The following is a 22,673-nucleotide window of genomic DNA, read 5'->3' on the forward strand; positions in this document are numbered from 1 at the left end:
GATTTACAGACCCTCAAAACTTTTAAACACAGCTTTGGGTTTTAATTAATTTTCTTTCTTTCTTTCTGGTAAGTGACCATAAATTAGTAAATACCCTCACTCTGCTACTATTTCTGCCCTTTTTGATTTTAACTAAAAATGATTTGTCTTCATTTCTGCATCAGCAGCCAGGGTTCACTTTGATAGTATCTCTCTCCTAACATTTTTCCAATAGGGATTGTAGCTGGAACCCTAACAAGAATAGCAATTTGAGAAATGTCTATAAATCCTCAAGGCTTTGTCATATTGGAAGGAATTTAGCTGTATGATATGGGCAGGAAAGATGCAGAATCAATAATGTAAAATAGGAAAGAAGCAGTGGGTGGTATATTGACAAGCCAACAATACGAGCTGTTTGTGCCTGATTACATTGACTGTAACTCAGGGAAGACTTTGATGCCAATTAATGGTTTTGTCATCTGCTGCTAGTTTTGAAGTGCACCACCTTGAGGTATCTCATGTGTTGGTTCCTTTTGTGAGTGTAGGATGGAGCTCTTCTGTCTCTGAAGCTAAAATTTTACCTTTGCAAGATGCAGAGATTCTTTTGTCCTAAAACCAGGAGGAAAGAGTGTAGATAAAATTGTGCTATAATTTAATGTACTCAATGTCAGTCATAAAAAAACCCACAGCCCAGACAAATGAAAAATTGTATTTAGAAGTAGATTTGTTTGTTTTTTTGTTAAGAGAAATGGCTACAAAAGTGGGACTCCAAAGGAGGAACACACAAGGAAAAGTAGTATAATAACCTTACAATACAATGGGAATAGATGTATAAACTTATTAAAATAAATGGTTAGTCACCTTCGTGATTTCATTAAACCTGATTAACTTTGTGAGCTTTGGCTTGTTACTTTCATATTGGCAGGCACAGAACTAATCCAGGGGGAACTGGATTTTGGTATTAAGCAAGTTTTTTTTTATAGCTTTGCATACTTAATTGGGAATAAATCTGCCACAGAAGCAGTGGGGTGTACATTATTCATTGAGTATTTGGACAGTAGATTTTTATCAGTGTTTTCTGCTGCTGATGTTTGATCCTAATGGACAAAATCTCCCCAGACAACTTTGCAGTGCCTTAGACAATTCTGAGTCCTAACTGCACTTGTTTGAATTTTCTCAGAAGAATGGAGGAGGTGTGTTTTGCAGCATTCTTAAACCAGTAGAAAAATGGGAACTGAATTTAAATTTGAGTTAAATTACCACTGAAAATGCTATCAAGCTTGCATAAATTGAATGTTTTGCAAAGCCATAAAGTCAGTTACGCTGTTCTTATAGGAAGTTTGATGTACAAGTAGTAATAATAATAATTATAATTTTAGTCTTTCCTGTAATAATAGAACAGAAGCAGAAAAGAAGGAGGAAGGAAAATAAGCACATATTATATATAAATGGGGGGTGGGGGGGGTGGTTTGACTCTCAGAAAAAGATGAAAACACTTTTGGGGTAAATGCTGACCTGAGAGGAGCTTGGAATTTCTGGGGAAATGCGGACTCTTTGTTTTATTGCACACCCATCTCTTAGGAAAATGTTTGGTTCTTTCATGAAGACCCCAGATATTTATTGAGCAAAAACCTGATAGAACATAATGGTAAAATGATGGGGTTCTTGGCAACAATGAAATTAAAATTTTCTGTTAGAACATAAAGACACAAATAATAATGACAATTCATCTTGGGAGATGTATTGAATAATTTGTTGTGTGATTTGATAAATCTTAAACATTCACTATGGCAAATACATAATTTTTTTTTTTATTTCAAGTATAGACTGATCTTTTGCTGTTTCAATTTATAAGGCTACTACTGAGCTGAGATAATTAACTTTTGCATCTTGTACGCATGATTATGGAGTATATGCAATGATTGTTTAATTCTCAAATGGCATTAAAAACTTCTTAGAGTAAGTTTTACTGAGATTTCTGCTTCAATTTAGAGTTCAGAACAGCCAGCATCACTGTGCTTAAAAGTTATCAAAAACAGGAAAAGATTGTACTGACAAGGTAAAGATTGTTTCATTGTCTTAACAAAAACCCATAAGCATTGTGATTTTAATTTTTGCTTTTTCATATACATTGAACAGACTTCTCAGGGAGAATATTTGCAAGGGATTAATTTATATATGTTAATGTAAATATCAGATGATATATTTTCCTAAGAAAAGTGTGTTTCAACTGAAACAACATTCCTGATGAAATCTAAGTATTACTTATGTAATCTTACTCATGGATAATATTTCAGGTATCTGTTCTGTTGATGGATGAAGTCTTTGAGCTGTTGGTAATAATGTCAGAAAAGATGGGCAATTGCTGTTGCTTTAATATATATAAAAGGGTATTTTGTTGTTTACATATGTGCTAGGCTTTATAAATAATTTTTGCCAGGTCAGCAGTCAATGATGTATCTTATAGGAAGGTTATTTAAGCCCTGTAAATTAATAAGTTTGCCTTTCAGTGCATTATCTGCTACCTCATTCAGTTTTGTAGTTTGATTACGCTGTTGTATTGTGGTTGTCCTTGATACTGAATTTAAAAAAAATTATTGCCTAATTAATATTTTATAGCCTAAAAAAAAAGTCCATAAATTTTCAGAATCCATTTTTGGAATAGCAGCATACTATGAATTTTAGTTAGGATTCTAAATCGACTTCTGGCTTTGAGCTCAGCAGGAGGAAGATCAGTGTTAGTGAGCTAACAGCTTTTAATGGTGAGCATTTTTCAGAGTTCCAGTTCCAAAAGGAGGATTCCCAAGACCTTGCTGCCTTCTGTGTACCCTTTTTTTGAGTAAATTGTTCATCCATTTCTAGGTTAGAAATACTGTAATAGAACACTTGAAATTATAATAGAAAATGAATTATGAGATGGGAGAGCATTTGATGCGTTCAATAATTTAAAGGAAAAAAGTTACCTTGTCCAATAAATTATGTGGTCTTCCCTTAAAAACTGTCTTTGGCTTTGCAAGGGGAAGAAGCAGCTGGTGCTGGGCACTCATTAATTAAACAGCTGAACCGGGGAATCAGTGGTGGGGATCTGGATGACCTCTCCTGGTAATGACCCCTTCCTGTGCACAGAAAACATCTCAGGTTTGCTCAGAATGGTCTGTGGGCCTTTGAGACTGTGAGTGTGAGTTGTTTGTGCACTTTTCCCTCCTTGCACCCCTCCCAGGAGGGCACATGGTGCTTACTACACGTGCAGATCCTTTGAGAGAGCAGCAATGCCCCCCCAAAATGTGTGGCTTATCTCCACTGAAACAAGGGCAGGATGGTGCTGCTGTAAGAACTGGAGACACCAGAGAGACACACGTGTCACTGCTGGTAGCTCTGGTCCCTGTCTGCTCAGATTTGGCTGGGGCTAAATAACACCACACATCTTGGAAGTGTCAGGTTTTCCCATCCTGTGGTTTTGGTACTGAAAGTTCCAGATAAAAGCGAGCAGCAGCGAGTGGGACAGAAAGAGCAGCAGCACAAGCAGAAAGAACGAAGGGATTAGCCCATGCCTGACTAGCCCATGCTTGTGGAGGGAGAGTAATCAACACAAATGTCAGCATTTATTAATGCAGTTCACATCAAAAGCTGTCAGATGAGCGCTACATGAGAGTCCCTGGCTTCAAAAAAGAAATATCGATTGAAATAAACTGTGGTTGGAGTTCCAACATCCTCACTCAGTACATATCCAGCTTTGTATTCTGTAACAGTCTCTAAAGGCTGGCAAACTCAGGAAAGTACTTACAGAAATGTCAAATCATGATCTTCACCTGGTGAATACTTGTCTGTCTGATTCTTTCCATTTACTGTTAGACTTAAAGCAATAATAACTGCAAATGGAAAAGCTGCTAAAATCCCAAACTCAAACTCATGCACGTGCCGCTGTGTGCTCGTGTGTGCCCACAACACATGTATTATCATATGTGTTCTAGTGGCTCTACATAATGTGGTACAGTATTAAGTTGCTGTAAAATAATGTGATATCAAAAGTAAATTTTTAGACACTGGAAAAATTTTAAATGTGGGATTTTTAACGTAAAGAGATGAAAGGTATTTTAAAATAAAATGATGGATATCATTATGATTATGTATTGCATCTTTGGCAGGGCTTTAGTGATCAAGTTACAGAGTCAGCTAAGAGAGAGCAGTGCCATAGGTCATGTATTTACGTTTGAGAGGATGGAAGTTCCACAAAAGCAGAAGGGTTTTAGACTTGTTGCTGGAACACTAGCACAGCTTACAATGCTCAGCCAGTACCTTCCTCAGCCTTTTCTCATTTCTGGTTTATGTCTTGGTCTTTGCAAGGGCCTCAAATATAAGTGAAGATAAATTAAAGTATTGCCTTTTGCAAAGAGTGGTAACTGCTTGAAGAGAAATATTGCCAGCATTAAAACATTACAGAGTTTGATTCTTATTTGATTTCTTCATATCAAACTAAAAGTGTAGAACTGTCTAGTAAGGATTTGTCTTTCTCCACTAGTGGGAAACTACAACCACTGTGTGATGGAATAGCAGTTCTCTCCAATGCACAGATGTAAAGCAAATAAGTAAAATTGCTTTATCCCTGGAAAAAGGTCTGTGGGGCAGAACAAGAACTTGGATTTATATAACTGGCATTTGTTGTTACTCTTTGCAGTAGTTTATTTAAAGTTCCTAAATTCTGTGCCCTCTTATTCTGTATTCAGAACTCTCCTACAATAGGTGGTGGAATTTAGTTGCTGAAATGGAAAGTCTCATGTTGTTATTTCAGGCTGTTTTCCATTTAGCTTTTCATGGTTTTGCCATAACACACACAACTTTGTGATGAAGTTTTGAGTCTCGTGGTTTTACTATGTCCAGGTGCTTAGACATCTGCATATTTCCATAGCAGGCAAGCACATGTTCAAGTTTCATTATACCAGAAAAATTGGAAACACCAGTTTTATACATTGCAGTTGAAAGGAGGGAAGGCAGAGCTCAGAGGAGTTGGCATCGAACCATTGCTGATCTCTACTGCCAGAATTCCTCAGGAAGTATTGCCTAGAACTGTGACTATGTAGTTTTGGTTTGATTTTTGTTGTTTCTTTTTCCTTCTTTTAATGCTGCTGACCCTGTGCAGAAGTTGTTAGGCTTAACTTTATCCCTCTTCTGCTTAGGGATGAGGGTTCTTAGTGGGTTTTGGAAAGCTCTTCTAAATGAAAAATTCCTCAAGTTTTAGTCAGTTGCCATCTAGAAGTTGCTGTCTGTTTAAAATTCTGCTACAAATTTTGTCTAAACTGAGAAAATGGTGGTAGCTCCCTGACAATTCTACCATTCTTGCTTTAGTTTGTGCAGAAATATGGTCTGGCTCTATGGCAAACACAGCTCAGTTGTAAATTAGACCTGGTCCTGAGTAAGCTGGACTGCTGAGTTGCAACCATGCCATCCTTTCCAATCCTGAAATTTTATCTTATATTTTGTTCTAGAAAAGTGGTTCCTTTGTCTTGTATTTAGTAGCCCTTGTCTTTGTTTCATGGATCTTCTCAATGTTTCATCCACTGCAGCTGTCTGAGAATGTTACTGCAGTAATTTCTGATTCCAGGTCTGAATTTAACTTTTCTGTACTGTATTTCTGAAAGCAACGCAGATGTTACTGTGTTATATTTGTAAAATTTGTTCTTAGCTGTGTATTTTAAGGATTTCATGAGGTGGTGGAACATCCCTTTCTACAAATAAGTCATAAATTGTATAATCTGTATTTCAAATGTTTTATTTCTTTGTGTCTGGGAGTAGTCAAGACAGTTAAAGATTGTGTCATGTTGCCTCAGATAGAGGAACAGTTTATGCTGGGGTCTCACCAGTGTATTTATGCAAAATTTCTACAGCAAACAATTGAAGTAATTGCATTTTGTGATACAAGCTTCTATATGGTTCTGTATGTGTATACATATTTGAAAGAAGCCATGCCTATACATCCTTTCACAAGGGTTATTTTTGAGTGAGTTTGCACCTTTTTGTTTTGCCCACAGAAATGCAGTGGGATAGGTCTTTAATTCCACTTGGTCTTACTGGTTTTCTCCCAGAAGATTTTGCACGAAGAAAGTCTATAAAAGCAAGTATGTTTTGTATCCTTGTATGCATGAAATAATCAGGGGGAAAAAGTTATTAAAATGGATGTTCTTAACCAGAAAAGACACTGAATTTTCTGCTGCAAATGTCTCCTGTTTTGAATATTAGGCAAAAAAGAGCTTGTTAGTGTTTTTCTTATTGCAATCTTTACATGTCAGAAGGATTCTTAAAGCAAAAAAAGCAAATTATTCAGATTAGTTTCAAATTTCTCTTTGTTAATATGTATGATATGCAGCTTAGAAGATGAATTTCAAGTTGTTTTTCTCTGGAAATGTCCAAATAATTGATATCACTGCTGTATCTTTTAATATATATTCATAACAATCACGTCTTTCAGATCTGTTTTTACTTCTTGTTGTTTTGTTTCTATCACTAGTAGCTAATACTCATTGTGGCATCTTATCATTCCTTCTGTCTCAGTGTTGCTGTACCTGAGCAGAGGAGAACTGGGGGACAGTGAGTGTGTTGGGGAGCTGTTAGGTCCATCTCCAAGGTCAGATATTTCTTTTTTTAGGCTGAAAATATTTCACTTAGCATGTAAATGTAAACCTGATTTGGAACAAAAATTAATAAATTGTATTCAGGTTAAGTTATGCCATCCTTAAGTGGCATAATAAAAGCATTTAAACAGCGTTTGCTAGAGCAGTGCCAGGGAGAGGGTTGGCACCTGGAGCCACGCGTCCTGCCTGGGTGGGAGAATCCTTTTCAGAGTGTGCAGTCAGGCAGCAAATCTGAAACCTATGGAATCACCATCAGTGAAATCTTCACTGTGCAGTCTTAAGTATGAACCAGCACTTATCCTGGCATCTTCTAACCCTAGAAATGCCCGTAATGCAGAAGGTATCCAGCTGATACACAACTGAACAGAAAGCTCCCACGCTTCTGTGGAGCAGCTCCATGCCCAGCTGGCAGCTCCCTGTGTGGCAGCCACCAAACTGGGACTGCATTCCTTGTCCTGGCACAGCAAATCTGTGTGCAAAGGGAACGTTCACACCCTGCATGCCTGCAGATTTACTGAGTGCACCACTTGTGCTAGTGCAGGGACTCTGGGAGATGTGATACGACATCTCAGAGGTGAGCTGAACCATCAGAAAGTGATTTGTAGTATTCATTTGATTGTGAATTAGGAGATAAGGAGTGCATTGTGGGGACAGGCAGGCAGTTTACTGCAGTGGGGGAGTGTACGCATGTGAGAGCTGTGCTCTGGCTGTAAATACAGCAACATCCCTGCATTTGTGTGCAGCAACATCCCTGCATTTGTGTGTCACCTTTTTCCCTTTGTCTGAACTTCTCTGCCGAGGGTGCAGCTCTGCCCCTTCTCCCCCACAGGAGTTCCGGTGTGAGGAAGAAAAGCAGAATCGTATATTGTTAAAAAGATCCTCTCCTTTCCATGTGCTTTTGTTGATTTCCTGCGGTGGAGCCATGCCAGTTCAGGCCAGCTAAGGGAGAATGGATTTCTGTACTGCATATCACAATGCCTCATCGGAAACTCGTGTTCAAACAAAATACAGTCTGCCACAACAGGGTGAGATGTGAATATGTGCCAGTCATGAAATCCACCACAGTTTAAACTGTCAAGCTTGAACGCTACCCAGACCCATATTTTTGGATTTGGCTTAAAATACCAATTGCCCAACAGAGATTGAAGGTATTTTTTGCATTTATGATTCTTGCTTTATGTAAGTTTAGGAAATTTGGTGGGTGAAACAAAGGCACCCATTGCAGTGGTTCTTCTGGGCATCTGGAATTGTTTAACACCAGGATTATACCATTACTGAATTGCTGGATTTTTTTCCTTTTTGCATCAATATATGAGATTTACAGTGAGGACTAAGGTCTATTTTAAATGCTTCTGTTCAACTTTCACAATTGGAGCTATCAGTCAAACTGATTATATTCTTGGATGTGGCATCACATCTAATAATAAACAACATTTTTTGAGTGACAAGAAAGGTTAGGTTATCTTACATGTGGATTTAACATCACATCCACTTGTTAAAACTTTCCTTCTGACAAGTTGTAAATGAGAGTTTTATCATTGATTTATGGTAGGAAATAAAATGATGTGTGTATTTTTCACAATTAATCTTTCATCATTTTATTGACTTATGAAAGGGAGGGACTGTTTGGTTAGTAAAGGTAAGGTATGAGTTACTGAGTTTCTGGTTTAGCACTGTGTCAAGCTGGATCTCTTACTTTAATTTGTTGTGTACAACTTGTCATATGCTTCCCAAAGCAATTGATAACAGTATCTGTGCTAATCACAGTCCTCTGTAGTGTTAGGGACAGCAGCAGGTGCTGCTTCAACACAAAACTGTGCTGAAATTTCAATGGCTTCAGAGTCTGAACAGAGTAATCTTAGCCCTGAGAACAGTTTGGGGCTTTGTGTATAATTCAAAAATTCTGAAGTTCAGTGAGAAGACTTAAAGGACACGGTGGCCTTGTGTTATCTTAGCACACAAGGACATCAGTTCCACTACCTCAGTTGTGATGGTGCAAGAACTGTTTTATTAGGTTTTTATAAGAAGTTTTATGTTACAGTTCATTTCACTGTATCCCCAGTTCTGTAACCCTTTTTAGCTTTCTGTATAACAAGGTGTTTTGTGTCAGTCCTCCCACCCCTCACCTGACCTGGACCATCCCCTCTGCCCCCCCTCGCTCTGGGACAACCTGCCTGTCCCTTCGGGACCCCTCCCAAGACTGAGCAATCATACGGAGAGGGCTTCAGGTGATGGGTCACTTGGGGGGAAATCCTTTCCTCTGGAGATGGTTGGTCAGAGGCTTGGAGGGGGACACTCCTTGTTGCCCCCCGAATCCCCTGATTCGTTGCCTTGTTGTAACCCCCCCGAGCCCCTCCCCCAGTTATAAGGTGGAGGAGGAGATTCAAACTCTCTCTGGCCTGCAGTTTTGGGCTAGCTGTGGTGCTACCGCAGTTAGGCCTGAATAAACATCTTTTAACCTGCTAAGCTGAGAGCCATCCTTTTCTACTGCCGCTGCTGTCACGGCACTATTCAGTCCAGCAGCTGCTGAGCAGCAGAGCCAGCAGGTAAAGATAACCTGCGTGCCCATCCGAACTGGGAACATCCTGATCGCTGTGCAGATCTGAACCAGCCAGAGGCCGGCGTCACAGAATCACACTCAGTGATTCTGGAAAAGAGCAGGGCATGCACACTGCACTCCACCCTCTGTCGTACCCCAACAAGCTTTTCTTTAGCATGCATGAGGCATTTAAAGAAGGCTCAGCCATTTTGATCCATGCTGCTTTTATGCTTTGGCACTGAATCTGGCAGAAGCCAAGCATTTATTTACTGTCACCTGAGTCACTCGAACACATGAGTTGTTTGCCTTGGGGCAGGGGAGCAGTTTGAAATGTAGCAAACATTGGCTGGAATAAGGCACTGTTGTTTTCTGCACGCGATCACAAACATTTAAATTCAGAGAAGCAGGATTAGTTTTGAAGCCACACTCTTGAAACTCAAGCTGTTACTAAGTAATAATGCATCCTAGAACTTGTTCTTTGATCAAGACCCAGATTGTTTTAGCAAAGCTGGTGTTGTTGGGCACATTCTGAAATTAAATAGATCTGCCTGAGCAGCTGAAAAGTGTTGAAGCATGAAAGAAAGGCTTTTGACTGAACAGGCAGCAGAAAAGAAAATCTGTACCAGGCTGTTGGATTCTGAAATGGGGCTTGATCATAGGCATTTTAGAGGTGATTTCCTGTACTTCACTATCTGGACATTAAACGTCTATTTATATGTAAATAGTTAAACCTGATAACTTATCTTTTTCCACTGAATTGTTGAAAGGTATGCAATACAGCATTTAGCTGGGTGGAAAAGGCAAGCTGTGTATGCTTTCCATAATCTTTTGGAAAGGGCTAAGGAGTTTTTTATCATTCTGAACCTCATACCTTTAGCCTGAAAAGCAATAACACATATTCCTCTCTCACCACTGTTTTTGGCTGATAGTACATGTTGCACTGCCAGATTCTGCCAGATGTATTTATTTGCTCTTTTTTAATCTGGCAATATTGGTTTCAGGGGTATTTTTATCTGGAATGAAACTGTGGTACCAAGCACCATATCTGTGATTCAGGTTTTAGAACTGCAGCTGGAGGCAGGGGCTGGATACATTCTGTTAGAGGTAGAGTGCAGTTCACTGCCCCAAACCGTGAATGAACTGTATGTGCTAAATGAGGTATTTGTGGTTGTGGCCCAGAGAGATTGCAGGGTGACAGTAGCATCATCTGGTTTTAGTATTTCAGCACGTGCCTTATCCCAGTGATCTCAAAACTTGATGGAAGTTCAGATGTGTTTGATATTTACCATTTGGAGGAAGATGTGTTGGTAGAATTGGAGGTGTTAGGAAAAACCCCTTCATTAAACCCTTAATTCATGTGGCTGTGAGGGACCAATGTACAGCTGGAGGGCACTGGGTCTCTGAGGCTGATCATCCCAGACTGGGGAGGGAACGGAGTTTGCACAGAGCTTTTCACAATCTTGTATCGAGTGTTGGAAGGTTAGTGAAGTATAATTCAAATTCCAGGAGTAATTTTTAATGTATGACTTGGCAAACTAAGCTAAAGCAAATGTTAATGCAAACACCAGTCTCAGTAAGGATGGATACAATTTAAAGACCGTGGCAAGACTGATCTACTTTGGCACTGTGATGGAATATGAGTATCAGAAAATTACCTGCTTCTTCAGGGAAGATTTAGTTCATCTGTCATCTGCTCAAAAATTAGAATGCCCATTCGCTACATGTTGCAGTGGCTTAATACTTGACTGTAGTAATGCACTCCCCAGCCCCGAGTGAGCATTTCTGTATAAGGAAAAGGGTTTCCGTTTACCTGAAACATTTAAGGAAACCAAACTAGAAAGTTCTTTCTCTTTGGAATTGGCTCAATGCCAAGAGAGAGGCACCTGTTGGACCTCGTCACTGTCCTTCAAAGTCTGTACCTCTCCTTATTGGCAATCTACCAGTGGAACCCACCTAGACTATTAAATGCAAAAGGAATTACACAAAGGAACCAAAGAGCTTTTCGGGACTGCCGTAACAGTGTTAGGATGCTCTCTGCACTGTGTTCCGCCTGCATTTTCTTTATCTGCTTATGTTTATTATTTTCCGTGTTATTAAGCCTTTTATTTTACAAAGCATCTCTGGGGAACTTGTCTCACTACATAATTTAAACCATTTACCTGAACAGGGCTGGAACCTTGGGAGTTATTAGAAACTAATATACCTGACAGACGGTGGTGCTGTCAGCAAGAAAACAGGAACAAAGGGGAGGGAAAAATTCACGTTCTTTGAGAGAACAACTTTCCAGAATGTTATTATTCAAAGTAGAAGTTCTTAAGTCATCAAATTAAATCTGAAGAGAAAGTAAGCCTATAAAAAGTCTGTTATAACTTAACAAGGTCTGAAAGGAAGAGCTTCTCTGAAGGTGCACTAAGGTTTCCATGCTTAGAAAAAAAATCTTGAACTCCATTTAGCCTTGTCCTGGAGAGAGGGACAAAAACACATAGAGAAATGTAATCAAAATGTAATAGAATGTCCTCAGTCACTGAAGAAACTGACCCAAAATAAAGATATGGTATATCCTTAACATACTGTATTTCTAGTGAAATTCTTTCAGAAAAGTCTCATTAACTGACCCTGAAAGTAATCTCCTGTCCATTGCTTGTGAGCACCAAAACAGTTGTGCTTTATTTTGTAATCCACTAGATAGGGGCTCTTTTCTATATATTGCCCGTTTTTCCAGTCTGTATTTAGTTCTGTTATCTTTTTTTTCCTCCTCCTGAAGCTCTGACTTACAGTTCTCATTTACTTTCAATGCACCGGGAACATAGAACCTGATGCAGTTTTTCATGCATTGGTTAGTCCTGATACATGAGGCAAGGTTGTGTCTATATTGTGTAGGTTATGTCTATTGTGTTAAGCCATAATGTGTCACTACAAGTCCCAGTTATGTCTTGAAAACATTTACTCATGAGCTTTTCCCTGGCTTGCTCTTGAAGGAACCCTGAACGTGTCCTGGGACCTGCTCCTCCCCAGAGAACATCCCTGTTGGAAGGATGCCAAGAACCTTCAGTGACGTACTCGATAATGTGGGTGAGTCTGAGTATCTGCTGTCTGTGCTAGTCGTGCATCTTCTGATCACAAAGGTCTCCGAGTATCTGCTGTCTGTGCTAGTCGTGCATCTTCTGATCACAAAGGTCTCCGAGTATCTGCTGTCTGTGCTAGTCGTGCATATTCTGATCACAAAGGTCTCCGAGTATCTGCTGTCTGTGCTAGTCGTGCATATTCTGATCACAAAGGTCTCCAGCTCCTCTCTGCTCATTTTCTTACATCCTGTGGCACGAGCAGCTGTTCAAGATCACACACAGATTCTGCCTTTATAACCAACCCTCAGAGGGAGTCAGTCACAGCTGATAACTGACAAAATCACAGAAACGGCTCTGGAATCCCAGTGAGATTCATCATTGCAGCTCCTCTTGGCTGGGCTGTGCTGATACCTTTGTCAGAGGAAACCTACACGTTATTTTTGGGTCTTGTGCAATGAAACATCAATTTGAAACTTTCAGCTTTAATCCTCTCTCCGTGAGAGAGTTTGGTGCCCTATCTGTGTGCCCCAGATGTTTCAGGAAACCAGTTGAATAAATCAATAGGTCATCAAAGCAAGCTAGGAAAATAGAAAAATATTACTCTAACTGCTTTGTAAAAATCAGCCCAGTGTGGTGGAATGTTTTTCAGGTCAGATATGCTCAAAGAATAAATCCTTGGTTGTCACCAGGGCAGATTTCACTGAGGTTCCTCTGCAGGAGTCTTCTGATGGTTGTCTAGCCAGATGGAGTTCTCAGCGCTGGACACTGATTTTTTTTTTTTTTTTTTTTTTTTTTTTTTTTTTTTTTTTTTTTTTTTGAGGGGAGGGGAAAGATGAGATGCTGGGGAATATTCAGTCTTTAATTATTCCCTCTTCTGAGCATGGAGATTTCAGCACTTTGAGCTGTGAAGTGCTGCCCTCAGCTTTGCCTATCTCCTAACGTTCACATATTGAGATGAAGTTGATAAAATGATGCATGATGGTTGTAAAAGGAGAAACAGGAAAAATCACCCAACAAGAAGCCAAGATTGAGCAGAAAGGAAGGTAAAGGTGGAGTGAGAGACTTCCCTGAGAGCAGGCTGCAAACGCCAGGTTTGGAGCACTTGTTGTGGTAGCACAAACCAAAGGCACGTGAGCTGGAAGCCAGGGAGAGCAGGGAAAATGAACCTTGTCAACAAGGCTGGCAAGGTGTGTCACTGGCTCATCCCAAAAGAAAATAAAACCGTAGTGCCCCAAAAAAACAGTCTGAAGGAAGGCCAAATATAAATACTTTGTATTTATATTTGTGTAGTAGGAAGAAAGGTTTGCTGGCTTCCAGATAGGAACTGCAAAAGGAAGATATGGAGAGGAAATAGTCCTAAAATATGGGAAAATCTGGGGTGGGAGTTAAAAATATCATGTTGAAAAAGGCTATATTTAGCATTCTCCTGAGTGAGCTCAATTTCAATCTTCATATCTTCAAAATAATTATTTTTGGTCAAATTAATTTATAAATTTGATCAGAAAATTAATTGTCTTTTTTTTGTTTGTGGGAGAATCACAGTCTCTATTATTGTTAGCTATTTTTATACTTCACTTCAGCCATCGTAAAAAATGAATAACCAGTTTTTGAAAAACCCCAACTGGTAATTCCACTAGTGAGACAGAAGGAGACAAGAAGGTTTGAAAAATGCCAGCAAGGGAAATAGATTGTGCTACTTTTTCCTCAGGGAAATAGGATCTTTTCATCTTTTTTTCCTGGAATGAGTAAAGCTGGAGAAAAGAAATGTCAGACTCATTGACAAATCCTCCTCTCTCCCCAGGGAAATTACCCAGCGTGGCTTTAGGCGTCAGGTAACTTCTCAGGCCAAAAGACAGCGCAGTGATCCAGTAATGAACACCATTAGTGTTTTTCTGCTCTGCTCTGTTGTGCTACATGTGGCTATAACTTCACCAGAATACTTTGGATGCTGGCAACTTACTTGCAGCCCAAAAGCCAGATCAAGAAGTGATTTCTCCACGTCTCCCCAGGCACAGCAGCTTACAGGGAATGTAGTTCTGTGTGTCACCTGCTGCCGTGGCCAAGACAGCACCTGGATGTCATGTCAGAGGAATGCGCCCTTTAATTGATAGCTGTTCCAGTTTAAAATTAGTCATTACAGAAAGATAATCCACTAAAGAATTTAGTTATGAGTAATAAGGCTAGGTTGCCAAAACTGATTTGATTATTTGATTGCATCTAGTATTTCTGAAAGGAAACCCCTTGACCAATTGGAGTTACTTCTTTTTTTTTTTTTTTTTTTTTTTTTTTGTAGAAGTGTAGTAGCAGTTTAGACAAAACCTGAGGAGCTGAGATTAGGGAAGTCTTGATTATTGTGTGTTATCTCAAGGACAGGCTTTGGGAACGTGTACTTATTATCAGCTTTAGTACAGCAGCTGAGGTGGAAGTGACCACAAATGAAGTTGTTTTCTGTTTTTGCAGATTCAATGGATGCCTGAGAGCTTATGTAGACCGATAGAAAAATTTCTAAATGTTGTACACATTAACAGTGTTTCTCTGCATTTCATTGAGTCTTTAAGTAAATGACATAACAGATTGATTTTATAATCAGCGTTCTTTATTTTCTTGATGCTGTGCAGAAATCTTAAGTGAAATTTAGTTGCATATTGGAAATAGGAAAAAAAATTGTTGAGGTAATTTGTGTGAATGAGATTGAGCCTCTCTTACATATATCACCTAAATCTGTGCTAGTTTTGACCTTGTCATTGTTTAAAAGTAGTGCCAAGGGGTGACTTTAATCTCCGTGTTCATCTCTGCTGTTGTCAGTACTAATTTCTCAAAGTTAAAAAAGGACGTTTCATATGAAATAAAATATGTTGATGTGTAAGCTTGTTAAGGATATGTTGCTCCTCCTCTTAAAATCTCATCTTTCTGTTTGTGCAGTCTGACATGTAAATTAATCAGAGAGATTCAGGGCTGTTTTTTCAAGTAAAATAGAACCATGTCACCAAGCTATCCACATTTCATTTTTATCTTGTGAAATGCTGAGGGCGTGAATAGCAACGTTCAAATTATGATCTGTTCCTTGTTCCCTGTCTCATTTTCCTAGTTGTTGTCTTTGCTTTTGAAATACTCTTATCTGGATTTACATCTAAGGATGAGAGATGAGAGAAAACTTCAGCAGAACACTGCAGTGTTCAGTGTGTCAGGGGCATCCCACTTTCAGTGGTGTGGGCTTATTTACATAGCCTTGTCCTCAGTGTTTTCAATAATTATTTGACTGAAAATCAAGATCCTGCCTCAAGGCAGAACAGCATCCTTTAATAAATTCAGGTGAAATTTTTTAGGAATTCTAAAATGGTGACAATTTTTTTATAGTGTTTGTCAAAATGCAGAAGGGTTTTAAGAATAAATAGCAATTTCTTTCCTGCAACAGTGTTATATATTCTGAAGGCTTCCTTATTTTCTCCTGAGTTGCAAATTGAAAATGGATCTGTTCTAAAAAACTAAATGAAATTTACAGCCTTGAAGAAATTGAAAATATTCTGATTTTAGGATACTGTTTTCACTATTTGTCACTGTACTGTGGAATACACTAAATTAAAGACCTCAGTATCTTAAGATGGAGCACATTGAAATTCCAATACATCTGTTTGAGTATGAGTTCATACCTAGTGAAGGATGAGTTATTTCACAGATCTTGGCAGTGCAGATAAATTTATATCAGAGATCAGCCAGTGTGCATCAAATAAGTAATATAAAACCTACAGTATAGTGTTGGGGGGCCCACAGGGTAGAAATTTATGAAAAGAAACCAACATTTAGGAAAAATAATGTGAGAATGTAATTATTTTGACTTGTGGGATGTTTTGGTTTTGAATATTGAAGTAAATACCCAAACATCTCTAATGGACAAAACAAATTGAATATTAAAAAATACTTAGATAATTTAAAAAATATATGGGCTACTTTTCCAAGATATTTCAGTCTTCAATGATAAATTCCTGCACACCCATGTTATTTAAAAATTTCTTTCTATGAAGTGGGCATTGTATGGATTTATTTTCTGAATAGAAATATATTCATTTCACATATGTCTTAGTCCCATATTTAAACCTAGAATATATGCAAAATGTACAATGCAAAGAAAATGGAAAATGCCCAGAATGGATCAGTCTGTCATAAGGAATAATTGCATTTGTGATTATTATTTTTTAAAATGTGATATTATTACACTATGTTCTCCTGTCCTTAGGAAATCTCAGGGGGAAGTTGTGTATCTTTCTGCTATCTACTCAATAGTGGTTTTTGGGGATTATATTTTTTTTTTTTAATTCAAATTATCTTCTAAATGAACACTGCCAGATATCAGCTTAGTGTCCCAAATGGTTAAACTGAGGCTCTGTAATGACAATTTTCTGTGTTTTGGTTGATGTCTTTGTGGCCTTATGGAGTTAAGGAAACTGGTAGATGGATGTTTGTGTCTCTGCATCATTTGGATTCCTTCAGCTTTCTGTTCTGAGGGAAAAGCTTCTTTATCATTATTGTAAATCTTTCATAAACTCATTTGGGGCTGCATGAAAGAAAAATTGTGGACTTGAAATCACTTGAATGATATAATGGGAAAAAACCAGTCAATAAAGTGTTTTCATTGAAAACAAATCAAGGCAGCCTTTGTGCCCCGAGCTACAGAACTCCTGTCTGAAGTTGGTAATGCTGGGTAAAATTCACCTCTCTGGCTTTGTAATACCATTGTGTTCTGATCTTACTCAGTTTTAAAAATATAATTACTTTTTCTCATTAGAGACTGTAATGTATTTAAATTAATTTTGTTTATCTTAATTTCGCCACATAACAAAGGGCCATTTGAGGGCTTTTGTCTCTGATAGTATTAATTTCAAGAATTGATCTGACACATATTACAAGTTACAAAATGAACAAACTACAAAGTTATCCAAAACGGAGTTATTTTTTATACATTCACAGTCAGTAAATCTTGTCTTGTCTCCTGTTTCAAATGGTTTTGGAAGCAGATAAGTAATAATTTTAAAAAATAATGATCAGAGAATAAATAAACAGTTTTATAATTTTGTAATTTCTTAATATTCCTCAGTAGTGGATTTTTCATAGTATCTGTTAAAACTAACATTTTTACCAGAGCATAACATATAATTAAGAAATAAACTAAGAGCTAGTTTATGCAAAGATAGTATTAATATTTGCAGCATTGCCAAAAGGAGTAGAACTTGACAATAGGACAAGAAGTGTTTGTGATGTAGTTAAATCTCCACCGCAACTGAAAAATTGCTAAAAGGTGAAAACTTTTTTTAACTTACAGACCAGTATAGTTTTTATTTTTCTTTGATTTTTTTAAATGTTTTTGTGTACTCTAAAAATATATTGTATTCTGCATGAAGTTTGAAAACAAACTGAAAATGTTAGGTTCTTGCACTGTTCAGGTAATTAATACTCTTTTTTACATAACTTCAATAAAGCCAATAGACTCATGACAAGGGTGGTTCTGACCTCTTCATGCTCTTATTGATGCATTAGTGACCATGCTAATAGCAAGTCTGGAAAGGATTTCCATTCTCATAAATGAATTGCAGATATTAAATAATTCATGTATTTTATACCTGCTTCAAAAAAAGTCTTTTTTTTTTTTTCTTTTTTTTTTCTTTTTTTTTTTTTTTTTTTCTGAAAGCTATTAAAAGTTAAAATTTATTCTCGGCATAAAGCGTAGCTTCAGTCTTTTTCCACCATAAGGAAGCATCTGCTTGCTTTAAAAGCTTGTAGTTTACCACCTTAACTTTCGGGCACTAACAGCAGTAAAAACCCCAAAATTAAAGTAATGAAGCATAAACATCAATGCATGCAAAAGGCAGTAAAAAAGCTGTAACAAGCCTTTTAAATTTTTATTGCAGAAATAAGTCCCCTTTTCCTTTGTCCTGTGAATGCAAAGCAGGAAGCTTTTATTGGAGGCAGGTTGTGCGAGAGGACGTGAGGAGCTGACTGAACAGCAGGTGTGCTTAGTTCCAAACACTTGGCCTCCAAGGTCTATTGTTGGCTGGTTTTATTTTCCACTGGAGTATTCTGCTTTTCGAAACAGGTATAAATAGAATGGCTTCAGTCTTTGTGTCCTGTTCTCCCTTTTTTTTGTTCACTCCATTATTTTTACTTATGTTTGCCTTTTGCTTCAGAATTCACTCTCACGTCTGTTATTTATTTGCACGCTACACAATACTCTGCAGGCAGCAGTGTGTAATCAGTTACCTCATTTTTTAACATTTTGTGTCTTTGGTTTCAGAAAGGTACAACTGTGAAGAAACTTGCTTGTTTGTTTTGTTGTCTATCCTGAGATGCAGAGAAATAATTCTAACAAAAACCCGCTATTTTTTTTTTTTCCTTAAAGCATATCTTAGGAGACTTGTACATTATTGAAAAATGAAATCCCTTTGGAAAACATCTGTAAAAATAGATTTATCTGAAAAAAAATCAACTCTTTGAAATGAACCACTTGAGCTTTTCTAACCCAAACCACTTTTCAAAGGTAGGTTAATTTGATCGACTTGCTCAGGGCCTTGTCCAGTCAGTTGGCATTCCTCCAGGGTCAGATATTCTGCAGCATCTCTGGGGCCCTGTTTCAGATGTGACTACGTTCACATACCCAAGCAGATCTTTGCAAATGTCAGGTCCAGCAGAGAACCTGCACCTGCTGCCGGTGTGTTAAGAAATTATCATCCCATCCCTGATGTCTGGCACCTCCTGGCTTGCTGGTGCCTTTCCAGCAGATGCAAGGGTGGATAAAGTATCCAGGAGGAGCCAAGGTCTGCAGATGTGGGGCTCCTTTCAGTTGTCTGGAGGAGGTTTCACCTCCTGCTTCCTGCTGACGAGGCTGTGGGCAGCAGACACCCCCCCATTGTTTGTGCCATGGTGCTCTTGACGCCTTAAATTGTAGCTTTCATGATTTTCAGATTCTGCGCTGCCCAGGGGTGCAGTTCTGAGCTCACATTCAGCGTCACTCAGCTCTCTGCACACAGCAGGGGCACAAAACAAATCCTTTTCCTGCTGAAGACCAAGGACAACTTTCAGGCCCAAAAGCACAAACCACGGTGGCTGAAGGGAGGAACAAGAAGGATGGGACCTCATGACCTGGAACTGTAACTGGACAATTAAAAAACCCCAGTATGCAAATGGACCAAAACTTAAAAAAGTGTGAGACCTCATGACCAGCTGTCCATTTTGTGACCATTTTGGATCCACCTTGGGTGTCGCCCCTTGGGCTCTTGTCCTGCCCAAGGTGTACCCTAAAGGCCTTGCAGTAAATATCTGCTTTATTCTCCAGCTCTGTCCAGTTCCTATTCCAGGTCACCCTTCCCAAGGCATCACTCTGCGCCTGGCCCAGGAGCTCCCTGGCTCATCCCCTTCCTCAGGCAGAGCTCCACACATCCCAGCTGCTGTCCCCCACAGGAGAGTTTCCTTCCCTGCCTTCCTGGCCTGTCCTCCCGAAACAGCCTCTACTCATCTGCTCCTGTGAGCTGCCCCACAATCTCGACACTTCTTGTGTTTGCTTGATTTAAAGCAGAACAATAACAATATCAGGATTTCCTTGGATGATGTAGGTTTCTTACCTTCAGGGTATATGCCAGGAATTAAAGATATTCCTAATTACAGAAGTCAACAGATCAAAATGCTTCCTCATCCTATTAGTCTGATTACGAGGGCAGAAAGGATCCAACCTGTTTCTGCAAAGCAGTAATAGAGGTCTTGTGTGGTGATGTGTGTGGTTTTATCTGACCTTGTAGGAATGGTTGATTAATTTACCTTCTTCTAGGTTCCTCCACATTTTCCACTGCCTGGTCTGTCTAAAGCACGTGTCAGTGTTTATTTGGTTCCCCTTTTTGCTGTTATTTGGTTTACAGCTGTGATGCTGAACAGCATTGTGCTAACGGGGTCCTGCAGCAGATGGTCGGTCCCAGTGTGGATAGTGCAGCAGGTGGGGTGGCCTGGACTCAGTTTTACTCCTGGGGTTTTGCACTATAGTAAAAGGGAAGAGTATATTGAAGTTGTGCATCTTCAAAGTTAAAGTAACGTTTTAGATTCTTGACCTTTTATGGAATGGGAGGGGGGAAATTTGAGTTAAAATGAAAAGGAATCATACCTGGAATCTCCAGATCTGGTAGAAGCAGTGGATTGAAAGACATTGCCCAGGCATGGCAGAAAGTAGAAAACCTGAAGGATTGGGCCAAGTTCTCTGTGTGTATGGAGGTATTTAAGGATTAAGTAACTAATCTAGCAGTGGAGAGAATGTCCTAACTGCAGGCCCTTAGGGCTGCCAAAGGGAAGAACTGTTCTTTGTCGGTTTTCTTTTCCTGGCTGAGCTGGGATGAGGAGCCTGGGATGAGATGGCCTGGAGGGCCATCTAATACAGCAAAGCAGAGTAAATTCTCTTTATCTGGAGCTGTAATCCCAAATGAATTAAATGTGTAATTACTTATATTCATATAATTTAGTTGTTGTATAACATCCTCCTGATTAGATATTTGGTATGTCTTGCATGCAGCTCTCTGATCCTCAGATTTCTCCTCCAGCTGCCCTTGTGATGCCTGTGTTCTTCTTTTACATCATTCTGGTATTTAGTGAATCACATACTAAAAATATTGCTCTACTTGGTGTCCTTTAAGGGAGCACAAATGTTTGTTCTTCACTTATACTTTATCCTGTGTGGATAACCGGTGTGCTTAAGGGCAATAGAGACTTGACTTGGATACCAGACATGTTTATATGTATTATCCTGACTTTACAAAAGAGGTGTCTGGAAAGAAATTGCTTTTCTTCTGTTCAGCTTAACCTCAGATGGTTTGCTTCCTACTAAATCAAGACTTTTATTGACTTAAAATGTCATAATCTACTTTAGATTTACTTAGCAGATCACCACAACTCTGTATACTTATGTTTACAGTTTAATACACAAAGTAAGGAAATATATTAAAACATTTTCAAATTAATGTCTAGCACACTTTGAATCTCTGCTGTAGTGTTGTGGTGATCCTCCATCAGATGGTGCTATTAGGATTTAAGATAAGTCCTTAGCTGGTCTGGGCTTATGAAAACTGTCAGCTCTTCATCCTGTTTGTCATTTTTTGTTTTAATGTAATTAGTGGAGCTTTATGGGAAGTTTTCATACTGTTCAAACAGTGAAGAAAGCCATGTCTGAACATATGGTAAACGTCAAATTCACTACTGATTTGAAAACATGCCTCTCAGCAACTTTTGTTAAATGTTGTGGGTTATTCAATAAGTTTTTACCTTAAGTGTCATTAGTTCTGTGAAACTGCACACTGTTCTTATCCCCAAATCTAGGATTCACACAAGCATTCCTGAAAGCTACTCCTGCTGTTCAGAAGTAGCAAATATCACGAGGTATTTTGGATTTGGATCTAATTTGGATATTTATCTCTTCCAAATCTTTTTTGTACTAGGCTGTCAGCTGCCTTTTGGGGTGTGTTTTTTTTTTCCCCACAGAGAATCACATTTTTAAGGCATATTGTACTTCCAGAAATATGGTCCTAAATTATATAATAATGTAATCAAATTAGTTCTTATATTTTCTTAAAGGTTATTGATGATAAAGTTTGGCTGGGATGTGCATGTAAGCTTTGGAAATGCAGTGAGAAATAACTGCCTCAAAAAGATTTCCCAAATGTCTGTAAATACTTAAATATTGGTGGGAGCAGGGATAGAGTTGTCAAATTTGGCTTTTTACTCTGAGTAAATTCTAAATATTTTAACTTTTAACAATCCATTGCTCAAATTTGCCCAGTATAAACAGAGAAATCTCAAGCAAACATAATTTAGGCTGTGTCTTATTTACGCAGTTCCTTCCTGCTGCTGGCCATTGTGGCTATAGTGTGAGTGGGAATCCTGGAAAGCTTCTGGTGTTCCTTTTTCCTATTATATGGATTTTAAGTCCAGCAAATGCCTTTATATTAATCATGATCAGGGCTCTTGATGCAAATGCTTGTTCAAAAAAGGCCATGCAATGTTTCCATTTCAGCCATCTCTCTGATACCGAAAACCCCAGGGAACAGTTTCTATAATATTCTTGAAAATCACGACAGCAATTCTTTAAACTAGTTCTGGCTGGTTCACATTTCATTGAAGTGGTACTTATCTAACATGGTGGGTTGCTAAACAAAAACCAATTTGTCCTTGCAACTGGTAACTAGACCTTGCTCAAAGAAGTTAATCTAGAAATGCTCAAACACATTTCAAAGTTTCTCATTTATACAGCTTTGCAGTAATTTGCTTTCCCTCTGGTACTTTTGGCACAGAAATATTTTTCTTCCTTCCTATTAGAACATAAAGATACAAAAGAAATGACTTTATATGATGTGAATGCTTAGAAGCACATTTTAATTGCATTTGGTATTGCTTGAGATACTAATTACTGTTACAGGCAGATACTAAATAGTGTTAGAGCTT

At 38.6% G+C, this 22,673-nt stretch overlaps 1 long non-coding RNA gene across 1 annotated transcript; it reads left to right on the forward strand.

The window, feature by feature from the left end:
- Positions 1-18,117: 18,117 nt before the first annotated feature.
- LOC120757721 (uncharacterized) lies at positions 18,118-19,269 on the forward strand. The gene is made up of 3 exons (XR_005702623.2): positions 18,118-18,297; positions 18,601-18,738; positions 19,163-19,269. It is a non-coding gene; the product is annotated as an uncharacterized LOC120757721 (long non-coding RNA).
- Positions 19,270-22,673: the final 3,404 nt, after the last annotated feature.

This window comes from Hirundo rustica, chromosome 11 (assembly GCF_015227805.2).
Source record: "Hirundo rustica isolate bHirRus1 chromosome 11, bHirRus1.pri.v3, whole genome shotgun sequence".
NCBI lineage: Eukaryota > Metazoa > Chordata > Aves > Passeriformes > Hirundinidae > Hirundo > Hirundo rustica.